Raw genomic sequence first — 14,282 nt, 5'->3', positions numbered from 1 at the left:
TTGAAGATTTGTAGAAAGGGGTTGGTCAACAAACCAAACTATGGGTTCCAATTAAGAAAACTCCATTCATTTCTCTCGTATTTTAAACCCATTGATTTCTTGACCTGTGGATTTATTGTATTGGGTGAAGTGGCCAGCTTCTCAGTGCTTCAGAGATTCTCATGTGATTATGTCAGGGGCAGGTGCCAGGAGCAGGCCAGTAATAAACTCACACAGCATCAGTGAACTCTTTATTCAAAGAAACAAAATGCTCAGGAGGTCAGGCCTAGTGAGCATAGAAAATCTTCCCAGTTGAGTTTGTCCCAACAAGACTGTTGTGAGGACTGAAGGTCCCTATCTTCCCACAGCTTCCTAAGCCTCCTCCTTCCCCAAGGTCCTTCCCAAGCAATCTGAGACTCCAACACCTTGTCTCTTTTTGTTCTGGGGAGGAGCTAGACACAGTAGGAGGTTGGACTAGAATTCAGGCATAGGCAAACTCGGTCCTGCAGATGTTTTGGGACTACAACTCCCATCATCCCTGACCACTGGTCCTGTTAGATAGGGTTGATGGGAGTTGTAGTCTCAAAACATCTGGAGGGCCGAGTTTGCCTATGCCTGGACTAGATGATCCTCGTGGTCCCTTCCAGCTCTACAACTCTATGATTCTATGTCAGCTCTTCCAGTCCAAAAGTTCTTCCTGATGCTTAGTCAAGATCTCTTTTCTTGTAACTTGAATCCATTGCTTTGAGTCCTACCCTCCAGAGCAGGAAAAAAACAAGCTTGTTCCATCCTCCATGTGAAGTGGGAGGTGTGTTTTCAAAGCCCACCAGTTTTTAGAATGTTTTAAATAACTGAAGAAGCAGGTTCTGATTTCTGGCATTTCTCATTCCTATTTAGCTAGAAGCTCTCTCAGCAAATTTGTTCATCCTATGGTGAAATGGTTACTAGACTGTGCCACTCAGATTGCAGGTGAGAGAGTGGGATTAAGTGACTGAATACTATGGTTGGGGCAGGGTGAAATTCACCATACAAAAGACGTGCATGAAAGAAAGTTAAATTAAAACCCATCTCTCTGCCATCTATTTATTTACATGTAGCAAGACAAACTGTAGCAATGCAATCTGGTTTTAGTATACGAGGACCTGTTTATGTAGAGAACTTAGGGCCAATACTGTTATTGACATGGTATATTTCTCTCTTGCCAGCGTAGTCCTGTTCGGGTGCCAATGGGACTGTGGAGAGGGATATCAAGGTTGTACCTGCTGACCTTCCTCCCAGGTCACCCTCACCCAGAATCCTTGAATGCATGAAAGCAAGGATTGGAGTTACACACACACATTCATATGTACTTGAAGGAACATCTTAAGATCTCATATTTCACTTTGGGGTGGCTCATTTGAATGCATTCCCACACAAAATCATGCCCTACACATTTTCTTCCCATTAGCTTCCAACCTTCTCAGGAGTTCTGAGGAGGTATAATCAGATCAGAGGACTATACCACATTCATCAGACCTAGCTCAAGTTGAAATCAACAGAAAGCCAATTTATGCAGTGTTGGATGTGTTTCACCTTTGGCAGGCTTGGAGGGAGAGATCAGTTCAGTCTGAATCACAGCGAGGTAGGAATCCCATTTATGTTTTATATATAAAGTCACAGGAAAAGCAGTTAAGGCAGACAAAAGAGAACTTTCCTCTTTGGAGCTGTTCTGTCTTTCCTCTAGAGGTGTTGGGATTTGTCTGGCTAATAGTGAGATTTTTGCACCTGTGCTTCTCAAGTGCCAAACAGAAAAAAGGCTTGAATATTCATTTTGTGTGCATATATATATATATATGTAAACGTAACTCCAGTTGTCATCTGGATTAATTGTGTATGCTGTGTTCTAGTTACTGGATAGAGAAATAGCAACACGAAGACCTCTTGGTCCTCCAGCTAACCAAAGTCATATTTATTTTCCACATTTAGCTATCTACCCACTGAAATTAAATGATAATTGACTTGGGCAGAGCAGGGAGGAGAGAGAGGTCTCTCCTCTTCTAGCATGCATTTCATACAAAATAGACGCCTTTTATGTGTAGAAACCACCTGCTCCATGATCTCTGAAATTCCACAATGTGTCTTTGTTCAGAACAAGCATGTTATCCCTGTAAAGTTTTAAGTATAAGTTAAGATGTTTTCGTACAGATAAAAAACAATAACTGTTAACATGTCTGGCAATTGCTGAAATGTTGTATAGTTCTGAAGCTACTTTTCTTTTTCTTTCTATGTAAAGGGGGGGGGAGTATCCTGCTTGTTTCCTTTGCATTACCAATGTGTTGCACAGATTATCCACTTCTGTTTACATTTCTCTTCTTTCTTTCTAAAAAGTAATACTTTCTGTACAAACATTTTCAATGTTGTTTGTTGTTTTTAAATGCAATTGTCTCTGTATAATATAATATTGGTTGAACTGGTACATTCATGTCTCTCATAGAGGGATTAATTATACTGCCAGCACATTGAATTATTAAAAAAAGGAAAATAAAATTTTTATGAAAGCATATCTTTGTTTGTAATCCTGAATTTTACACTGCAGTTGATCAATGCCTCATCTACTCACCCCTTTGTAGAAATCTAGATATCTTGCCATCTGTGTTTTATTTACTACCCATTTTCTCTCATTTAAATCTAGGAGTATAGAAAGTTGCCTAACACTAAGATCTTTGGCCTATCTACCTTAGTATTGTCTACACTGATTGGCAGCAGCTCACCTGGATTTCAATATACAATCAGTATATAATCCTGTGAATTCAAGACAGATCACACTTTAATAGCCTAAAACTCAATAGACATGATAATGCTGGTACAAAGGAACCCAAAGTACAATTTGTGACAAATTCAGAAGTGCAGGGTTCCATCATGATAGTCACAGCGATGCCCCACTCATACCTACACACACTGCCACAGCAACACACCATTCTAAGATTACAGAATAGTCTTATCCATGTGCTTTAATAACAATTAAAGGGGCATTACAACAATCAGCGCAGTTCTCCATGTGTTGCCTTTCAGCTCGATCTACTATTTTCTGTGGATGTACATGGGAAAAAATGATTTGGAGTGCTCCAGTATCTTATTTCAGAGTAGATTAAGTTGTTTTCCTTTAAGTTCCATTGTATGTAACAGAACTTGCACATTGTTCTCATGAAACTGAAGCACCTTGTGTTTTCAGTGCTCCTAAATGTTCAGCTGTGAAGCATATGGAGCAGCTCCTCTCTGTTCTTCCTATGTGCTTTCTCCAAACTGACCCTCGCAACCAATCCTCATTGGCTCACTCACGTCCTTTCATTCTGGCTGGCTCCAGTTAGCACAAAGAGGGAGAAGACTTCTCAGTGGCAAAACAAAAAACCCTGTTCATGTTAGTTAGGCAGCTGTACAACTTTGGTGACAGGATGCAAGTGAAGGATGGCAACTGGACACTAAATAAGAAATGATGCGGCTAAGGGAGGAAATGATTGGTGTATGTTTGAAACAGGAGTGGGAAACCTGATTTTAAGAAATTGTGTTAAAGTAATTTTGTTTGATTTGTAATTATTTGGAAAATTCATAGAAATAATTGTGGGGGGTACTCTGGTGACAGGGGCCATGCTGTAACCCTTCTGCAAAAATAGTAATAGGTCTTCAACCTTGGACAACTACATACCTGTGTACAATACGTGAATGGAGTGGAATTGAAGAGGAGGAATTCTCCCATCACTGTCCCACCACATCCCCTGGTCCTGACACTTTGATTCTTTAAGTGTAAATTTAAAGCAAACTGACATAATTCATTGCTTTTAGACTTATATGCATATCAGAACGCAGCTATCGGTCAGACACACACTTTGAACTTGCTGATGCAGTTTTGGTTCCTAAGCCATGCACCCCAAAACGCATATAATAGGGTAAAACTATGCCCCCAAAATGCATGTTTTAGGAGAAGCAGAAAATGTGGACATAAGCAGGAAGTGTGCACAATTTAAATATGGATTTTTCATGCCTTTTTATATAAAAGAAAACCTGGCCTTTTGAAGCACACGTAAAGCAAGAACAATCAGGCTTTTCCCAATAAGGATAGCGACAGGAAAATGCACTGGAAACTGTGGTGTGTCATTGTAAGGAAAACACTGGGGCCTAATTTGAATAGTAGAATGTTTGGTATCTGGTAGGTGGGGCTTCTGTGTTTTGTTCCGGAATCAGCCCCTCCCTTCAGTGGGTTCCGTTATGTTCAGTTAAGAGACACCAACTGCCTTTTCTTGCTTCTTGCCTCAGACTTGCCTTGTGATGTACCGTATTTTTTGCTCTATAGGACGCACTTTCCCCCCTCCAAAATTAAGGGGAAATGTGTGTGCGTCCTATGGAGCGAATGCAGGCTCCTTGGCATCAGCGATAGCAACGTGAAGCCTCCGAAGCGCAGAGGGAGCGCTCCCAGTCCCACCAGGAGATGCTGGGGACTGACCTGATGCCTTCTGCATGCTAAGCAGTTGTTCTACCACTGAGCTATGGCCCTAGCTCCCAATATTGCTGTCAGGATAAAATGGAGAAGGTGGAGGCTGAAGTGTGTATGCTCTGTGGAGGAAAGGAGGGATAGAAGTATAAGAAGGAATAAAGTATGAAAACTAGCCTATAAGTGAATAAACTACAGTATATTTTTAACTTATTCTCCTAATAATTTGTATATTTGTATATGCCGTATTTTTTGCTCTATAAGACTCACTTTTTCCCTCCTAAAAAGTAAGGGGAAATGTGTGTGCATCTTATGGAGCGAATGCAGGCTGCGCAGCTATCCCAGAAGCCAGAACAGCAAGAGGGATTGCTGCTTTCATTGCGCAGTGATCCCTCTTGCTGTTCTGGCTTCTGAGATTCAGAATATTTTTTTTCTTATTTTTCTCCTCCAAAAACTAGGTGCATCTTGTGGTCTGGTGCATCTTATAGAGCGAAAAATACGGTAAATTATAAAAGTGGTATATAAATTCTGTTAAATAAAAAAAGAGGAAATGTTCAGACTTTCAAACAGTATGTTATGCCTGAGCCTTCATTGCTGAAACTCCCAACAGCATTTTCATGCTCACAAACACCTGATGAAGGAACCATTGTGACATAACCCATTCAAGCAGAGTGAAGGGGCAACAGGCTGTCAACAGTGGCAGTAGTTGGGGGCTCCCATCTGTTAAAAAGCCACAGAAAGTCTTTTCATACTGCCTGAGGAATTAATCCCTTTTTTAACGTTCATAATTGCTGGATCGATTTAACAGGACTAGAGCTAACATTTGCTTGGATTTGGCACCATTGATAGGGAACTGCCTGCTGCTTCCTCCGCTTTGAAGTCACCCTGGTCTTTGGGCCTCCAGCATCTTCTTCAGCATGTCCAACCCATCTAAGAGGCGTATGATACTGGTGTTCCACTGGGTTAGGAAGAAGCCCCTGACAGAGAAGCCGTGCTCTACCATCTCAGCCAGACCTTCTGCCTCTGCACTGGCTTGCAACACTCCTCACATTTCACCCTACAACAAGAGGAGCAAGACACAACCCGCTCCGCTCAGGAGTCCAGCAGGCGCACGGTGCTGCGATTGCCGAATCTCACTGACCCCAAGTTTTTAAGATCTGTCATTGGCACTGTTGGCCGGAAGAGAGCCCACAGGCATGGCAAGCAAAAGAAGACTCCAGCGGGAACAGGAAAAGGGGTGAGGGCTAGGCTAGAGGCAAGAAGGCTCCAAAGCTATTTGCGGGGTGGGATTGCTTTGGAAGATGCCTTCTCACAATTTCTACCCTTGAACAACGTAAGGACATAAGAAGTGCCTGCTGGATGAGGCCACATTGGCCTGTCTAGTCGATCATCCTGTTCTCACAGTGGCCAACCAGAGGCCTGTGGAAACAGGAGCATTCTGTATTCCATTCCTGCATCTTCCAGCAACTACTATTCACAAAGGTTACTGCCACTGACTGTGGAGGTAGAGCATAGCCATCATGCTTAGTGGCCATTGATAGCCTTTCCTGCATAAAAGCATCCAAGTTGGTGGCCATCACAGCTTTCTGTGGGATTGAGCTCCCAGAGGGGTAGCTGAGCATGCCTGCTGCAGGAAAAACAGGCATTAAAAGCTCATTTCTCCCAAAGAATCCTGGGAATTGCAGTTTGTAAAGGGTGCTACAAATTGTAGCTATGCGGTAGAAGGGTAATCTACAGTTCCCAGGATTCTTACAGGGGAGAAGCGATAATGCTTTTAATGTATGGTGTGTACACAGCCTCAAATTAGCTCCACCAGCTCTGTAATACTAGAGCAAAGATTATAATGCATATTGTTGTTGTAGTATTTTTATAAATATTATAAAACCCATTCCTGCAAGCCATGTAATCTGGAATAAACCCAGTCACCCCTCCCATCATTAATTGTTTCTACTAGGTGGGGAGGGGTGTTGGATCTGCTTCCCTGCCTTGAAGGCGCAGGTCAGATGTGTGCCCAGACCTGGCCACGCTTCGCAAGAGAGGTGTGTTGGTTCAAGGTGGCCACGCTGCCTGCAACTTGCACTCCTTCCTGATGTGTCTTCCCCAAACCCCTTCTTCCAGAGGCTGTGCTGAAGTTTTCCATCAAAGAAAAGAAGAGGAAGAAGAAGATTAAGAAAAGGAAGAAATAATATCAAGAATGAGAATTTTAAAAGTAGATAAGTATTCACTATACACAGCCATTTCCAATCTATATTTATGTTCAATTATGTATTTTCATCATATCCTTATCTATGTTAATTAAAATATTTTTAAAAGACTTCCACCGTTTGCCTCACGCGTTTTTGGTAGTCCATTTGCCAAAACCTCTGTTCTTTGTCAAAACCTCCGCCAGCCCCAAAGAGCAGGTCGAAAGGAACCCGAAGCCTCCGGAGCCCAGCGGGAACTCCCGCCACGCTCCTGAGGCTTCGAGTTGCCTTCACTGAAGTCTGGAGAGCGAGAGGGGTCAGTGCGCTCCGGAGGCTTCGGGTGAACGCACCTTGAATGCACAGAATGCACCTTGTTTTAGAGGGGGAGAACAAGAAATAAATTCCCCCCCTCTCTGTGCAGCACCCCTTCAGCAAAGCGGCTGGAGAAATAGAAGGGGCTCCGTTTCTCCTGCCGCTTCGCTGAAGGGGCGCTGAGCAGAGAGGGGGAAATTTATTTTTTTCTTGTTCTCCCCCTCTAAAACAAGGTGCGTCCTATGGTCGGGTGCGTCCTATACAGCGAAAAATACAGTATTTAGTTTCTCTCCTTATGTTATTTTGTTACAGTTTTCTTTATTATTAAAGCTTAGTTTACATTTACATGACCCACTTATTTTTCTCAAAGAGGAAAAAAAAACCCTGCTGACGAATGGTGGAATATCCTAAAGTTAGCTGGGTGAGGGGATATTCTCAGTTTGCCAGGAGGACTGAATTTGTTAATCATCCCCCCAAACCTACACAACAATTGGGTTACAGGCCCAGTCTGGCAAAGAGAAGACGAAAAAATTATGGCCACATATGTATAAGCTGTGAAAGCCCTAGAACCTGCTGTGCCTGTTCTCACTTCAAGTAACTATCCTTTATGGAAATTTTGAATGGAGAATGAGCTGGTGAAAAAAGATTTGTGGGAAACAATTGAAAAATCTGCAGCAGCAGAAGAGGCAGAAAAAGTAAAGTGAGAAAAGCAGGACAAAAAGGCAGCGGCAGAAATTTCAACATATGTGAATGACAGTGACTTACACCACGTAAGAGATTTTAAGACTGCCAAAGAGTTGTGGCAAAGTCTGAAAGAGTTGTATGAGAGAAATGCTCTGAGTGAGAGACTTATATTTATGAAGAAAGCTGTTTAAAATGGAAAGAAAATGGAGATTTAGAAAAGCATCTAAGTCAAGTGACAGAGTTGATGGATTATTTAAATACTATAGGCAGGAAATTTGAAGAAGTGGACAAAGTGATTTTAATTCTGTCAAGTTTGCTTGAAAGTTACAGTTCCTTGATGCATGCACTAGAGACTAAAGATAAACTTGATATGAAATACGGCCTGGAAACACCATTTACCTTCCCACCACAGCAGTACCTATTTATCTACTTGTACTGGCGTGCTTTTGAACTGCCCCATCGTGGGGATTTGAACAGCCGACCTGATCAGCAAGCCCCAAATGCCCAGGGGTTTAGACCACAGTGCCACCTGCATCCCCTACAAAGGTATAAAGCAAGGTAGAAGATACAATTCTGTGTACTGAGAACAAACAAGATTGTACAGAAATTGTTGAATGTTCAAATAAGAAAGTTTTGAGAATTTACATGCAAAATTAAACTGGACTAATTCAAATTAGGCCCAGTGAGAAGGGGATTGTAAGAAAAAGACTGGGGCCTAATTTGAATAGTAGAGGGCTTGGTATCTGTTGGGTGGAGCTTGTTTGTTTTGCTCTGGAATCAGCCCCTCCAGTGTGTGTTCAGTTCTGTTCAGTTAAGAAAAGGAAGAAGAAGAAGAGTTTAGATTTGATATCCTGCCTTTCACTCCCCTTCAGGAGTCTCAAAGTGGCTAACATTCTCCTTTCCCTTCCTCCCCCACAACAAACACTCTGTGAGGTGAGTGGGGCTGAGAGACTTCAGAGAAGTGTGACTGGCCCAAGGTCACCCAGCAGCTGCATGTGGAGGAGCGGAGACGCGAACCTGGTTCCCCAGATTACGAGGCTACCACTATTAACCACTACACCACACTGGCTCTTAAGAATATCATTTAAGACTGAGAGACCAACTGCCTCTTGTTTCTTGCCTAAGACTTGCCTCATTTGCTTGACTCAACATCATCTAGCCCCCCTGCAAACATCAGAATAAATGCTCAAGAAATAGCCATCCTTGCCTAAGCTCCCTACGGACTTTCTTTCAACAAACCAGGAGGAATACCTGATAAACAGGTCATACTGAAAAGGCCAAAGTACCGTATTTTTCGCTCCATTGGACGCAGTTTTTCCCCTCCAAAAATTGAGGGGAAATGTGTGTGCATCCTATGGGGCAAATGCAGGCAGGGAGAGGCTGCACGGGGCTATGGCTTCTTTAGCTCCACGCAGCCTCTCCCGGCAGGGAGGGATTGCGTGGGGCTAAAGAGGAAGCCAAAGCAGCCAGCGGGATCCATCCCGCTGGCTGCCTTGGCTTGTGCCATAGCCGCGCACAACCCCTCTGGCAGGGAGAGGTTGTGCGCAGCCTGTACACTGCTCTTTGGGCCTGGGGGGGGAAAGCTTTTTTTTTATTGATTTCCCCGTCTAAAAACTAGGTGCGCCCTATGGTGCGAAAAATGCGGTATTATTACTTTGCACCACTGAGCAACTCTGGCAACATGGGTAGAGGGTGAAATATCCACCAAGATACACAGCAAGGTAAAGCCATTTCCTGTAGAGATGACATTGTGGGCTGGTCGCAAACCTGACTCGCACACACAGGGCAGGATACGCCCCCCCCACCATTGGGAGTCCTCGGCCACGTCATCCCTGGATGGTCAGGGGGCATGGCTTGGGCTATTTAAACTGGCCGTGGTCAAGGACTCACCCCCTTTTGCTTCCCGCTCACTCGGTTTTCCCTCCCTCCCTCCCTCCCCGCCTAAGGTTTGGCTCTTTTTCTCTTTACCTTGCTATAGACCTCGGTTGGTCGCCGTTAAGGGGCCTGGTAGGAATTTTTTCCACTTGGCAAATTGGCACCAGCCACTTGGTTTTTCACCTACCTCATAGCAAATCGTCACAGCTTTGTAAAGTTTGGCAGTTAGGCATTGGAGTATTCAGTTGGAAGGGAGGGGAGGTAATGGGCATCACCTACCAATTCAAGGGTATTCTGTTAAAGGAATCTGAGGGGCATGGTCTCTGTCCGAAGCCCCAGATGGGGGGCTAGGGCCATGGCACGACCCCTAGCGGTGACCCTGGGGGAGTTCCTAGTTGATGTCATCAGGGCTCCCCCTTCTGGTACTTAACCCTTCCAAGACTCCTACAGACGGGCAAGAGTGGGTTTGTTTCCAGTGCCTAAGCCAATACTACTGACATTCTGTAACCAATAAAGTTGTGGCCTTTTTAGCCCATTAACCTAAAATACTGGTTTCATGTGTCTTTATTCCAACATCTCGGGAGGGTTTGGGACCTTGCCACGCAAAACACCAGGCTTGCAACTGCACACTTACTCTTGTGGTTTAAATTGATATCGCTGCTTCCTTTTGAAAGCCATGTGCATAGATAAGGTAAATTAGTCCTCGGGATGGGTTCTGTTTATTTGCAAACCCAGCAGCAGCAGAAAACAAGATATCACCATTTTTAATTTTAAATGCTGCGCTACTCTAATTGTGACACAGCCAGATCCTGTGTTGTTTATGAAGGAAATCATAAGGGCAGAACGACGTGGTGGAACAACTGCAGCTGAATCTCAATCAGGATAGCCTGGCCACTGTAGTCTATGATTCCGTAACCATGAGACTGAATTACTATACAGTGTGCTCTGTGGGAGGGGAAGGATCATTTGGGTCTGCACTGGAAGCTCCAGCCATTGCAGATTACCCACCTGAAGCTTCTAAGGATGATTCAGGTCAGTTTAAAACGCAATATTAGAAACAGTTTTGCAAGTATATAGTGAGTCCTAAAAAAATATTTCTCATGTGTCATAGGCCAAGCTGAAGAGGTGGCTCATCAGCATATGCTGAAAACAGGATAGTGAAGGGATAGTGAAGGTACCAGATGTACCTCTGTGTGGGAGGAATTTCATGATGTAGAAGCTGCCACTGAGATTGCCCTCTCATAGGCCACCCACCACCACTTTGGTTTCTGAGAGATTTGAAACTACCAAGAGGGCTCTTGGGTGAGTATCTTGGTAATCCATGTCTGCATTTTGGAGCAGCTGAAGATTCCAAGTCATCTTCAAGAACAGCCCCATGTAGATTGCACTGCAATAACCTAGTATGAAAATTACCAGAGTATGGAGTACAGTCACCAAATCATACAGTATGTATTTCAGGTGCAATTTCCCCTAGCATATGCATTGTTTGTTTGTTTGTTTGTTTGTTTGTTTGTTTGTTTGTTTGCTTGCTTGCTTGCTTGCTTGTCTGTCTGTCTGTCTGTCTGTCTGTCTGTTTGTTTGTTTGTTTGTTCATTTGGTACACATCATTTGGTTGGGGGAACTGCATTACAAAATTCAGAGACCTGTGAATTTCAAAATATGTTGGTTTCCCATGATGCCTTAGGAGCTGCGAAGTAGGTAAATTTGCACCAAAACGCAAACTGAACATAAATTATCTTCCATCCCTATGAATGCCACCTCTTGCATGTTGAATGGTGCTATAGGTCCTGGCATAAACCCTGGAAGCCATGCAAATTTTGTCCTCCACAGTGTACATAATGGAGAGGGGACTTTGCACCCTTTCACGGGCAGTGCTGCATTCTCTGCCTGTCAAGCAAGAACTCAATAAAAAGGCTCTTACTGAGCTCCAAACCATTAATTTTACAGTAATCACCCTGTGTGTTCTTGATGGGCTGACAGGGAATTATCTGCAATGGGAAGTTGCTTGCCAACAAATGTTATAAAAGCTGAATGGGATTAGCCAAGGATGCAAATCAATGGTATACAACTGGAAACCAAGCTTGCAGTCCTTGGGATGAGCCAAGTGTCTGTTTCTAAGGAGGCTGGAGGACAGCCCTTGCAAATTGCACCTGTTATTTTTTAAAATCCAACAGCAAGAAGGAGGAGCCATGCCCCATTTTCATGTGTTTACTTTTTACTGCATCAAGACTTGCTTTGGCAGCTATATAAGCGTGATGGTACAGCCATCTCTGGGTCTCCAGTCTAGCAGCTCTGCACCTAAGAATATGCTCTAGAACTGGATCAGACCATTGGGCCATCTTGCTCACCATTCTCCTGTCTGACTGGCAGTATTGCCAGCAAGACAAAGCAAGGAAGATCTTTCCTATTCCTGCTAGCTGAAAAGTCTTTAGCTGGATAGAATAGGTATTTGACAGAGGAACTTGCCTTGTACCAAGACAAATCAATAGTCCACCTGGCAAAGTATTGTCCACATTGATTGGCAGCCACTCTCTAGGGTTTCAAAATGGGTCATTTTCCAGCCCTACCTGGAGATGCCACCAGGAATTGAGCCTCAGACTTTCTACATGAAAATAAGGTGTTCTACCACTGACTCTAGTCGTTATGGTTCTGAACAAAGGGTTGATTTTAAATATGAACATGCCTTATATTGAGAACACCTAGCTCAGCATCATCCACACTGGCAATGGTTCTCTAGGCCTTCAGATAGGGGGTGTCCAGACCCACTTGGAGTTGCTGGACATGGGACCTTCTGCATGCAAAACAAGTACTCTACCACAGAGCAATCCCTTTAATTAGTTACTATATTAGGAACAGTGGGAGCTGCATTATACAAAGCCAGGCTGTTGGCCCATCTACCTCAGTGCTTGAATGCTTTTCTAAAAGAAAACAAAAAACAAGGCTCCTTCCCGAGGAATGGTGAAATATAAATGAATTAACTAAATAAATTAGCCAGAAGGTAGCAGACTGTCCTAAATTTAAGCATAGACTGGTTGCCCGCCCATCTGAGATACTGTAACAGAATAGTTCCCGCATTAGTAACCTGGGCTTCCTAGGTTGAACTAGATGAGTTCTGAGGTCCCTTCCAATTCTAAGGTCTCAGGGACCTTCATTTGGAGAAGACACCCTCCCAGTCAAGATTCACAGCCTTGGATAGCCCTGACCAGGCTCCTCCTGGTACCCCTTTCTGAAAGGGGTTGTTTGGGGGGAATCTGACACCGGTGTAGTTTCCACTTTCCATGACATCTCAGTGACCATCTCTGGAGTGCTTGCTGGCTCCCAACTCCCAAAGCAAGGAGAGAAAAGCCCTCCAAAGCCGCTGTTATCCTGTGTTCATAGGTGAGTAATGTATAAGCTTGGGGGGAAATCCTGTTTTCCCCTGTTCTGTTTTTTAACGACTTCCTCTGTGTTGGTTAACATAATAATTCCTCTGAAAGTATGTCAATAAATGTCGGAGACAGCCGCAACTTGCTTTTTTATTTTTTAAAAAAAGAAGGGGGAGGAAAGGGAGGGGGGATGGAGGGGGAAAATAAAGATCAACAACTTAAGGACTGTGCTGCTAAATAATTCCTGGAATGAGTTGTCAGAAACCTTTTATTTACCGATTCTGTGCATTTCATTTCTTCCTGGCGTGGGGCCAACCTCCCTGACAGTCAAGATTTATTGATTTAATTGGCTGGGGTAACCATGCAATAAAATCATCTCCAAGATAAATTTTCATGGCACTTTGCAGCATCGAAGTAATTTTTCAAGTGCTACGGCTATATTTCTCCAGGTTACAGGTGCAAAATTTGCTTAAAGCTGAAATGCTTCATTATTGTGGACCCAACGCATCACTTTAGTCTCTGCTGTGGAAATCTTTCTTTTTAAATATTTTTTTGTTTCCTTCTCAGTTAAGAAGGGCTGGCATAGGTCTCTGAAAGAAGAAATAATCTTTTCCTTAATTGGTTCATATATTCAATGCCCAGGAGAAAAGGAAACATCCGTTTAATTAGGAGGCGGCTTAGAGGTTATTTACAATGTTATCCAGAATCATTTGTCTCCAGCTGCGAGATGCTTTCAAACTCCGAACCCTTTTCGCCCAAAATGATTGTCATTTTGTAGCATGATAGTTTATTGAATCTTTAGATCTTTTTATTTACACTGTTAAAGAGCTCATTATGGTTCTCAACAGCCACTACATGGGGCGGGGAAGAATCTCTGATTAATTCCAAAGCTAATGTTAGTGTTTTGGAGATCAGAAATAGCGCCAAGGCTTTTTTTAAAAAATGATGGGAAATTGTCCCTTATCTTTAGTGATTTATCTTGTAGAATCTCTTGCTTTTTCTCTTCTCCTTCTCACTTTCAACTGCAGCATTTACTAGATGTTGCAGTCATAATGTGCCAACCAAATCCATTTAGCTCCCTCTAAGGCTACAGTCCTAAACACACACAAACTGGAAAATAAGCTTCATTGGACACAGAGCAGCTTACTTCTAAGTAAACATGGATATGAAGCTGTTTCCTGGAAAAAAAATTAAGGAAATACCCCCCTCCACAAATGGCTGGAAACTTGGATAGGCAAAAGATTCTCCTACTCACAAAATTTGGGTCTGTCTGCATCATTTCCCCTTTGTGAACAGAGGTGTCTGCCATTATTTACATGGCTCTACAGACTTATTTATGTTTCAGGGAGACACATGCACAAATAGGTTCCATTCCAGCAAACTGGGAACTTTCCATCTGGCCAGTAGAGATGGATGCTT

This window comes from Podarcis raffonei, chromosome Z (genome assembly GCF_027172205.1).
Source record: "Podarcis raffonei isolate rPodRaf1 chromosome Z, rPodRaf1.pri, whole genome shotgun sequence".
In the NCBI taxonomy this organism is placed as follows: Eukaryota; Metazoa; Chordata; class Lepidosauria; order Squamata; family Lacertidae; genus Podarcis; species Podarcis raffonei.
Note: the sequence above shows the minus strand (reverse complement) of the source record.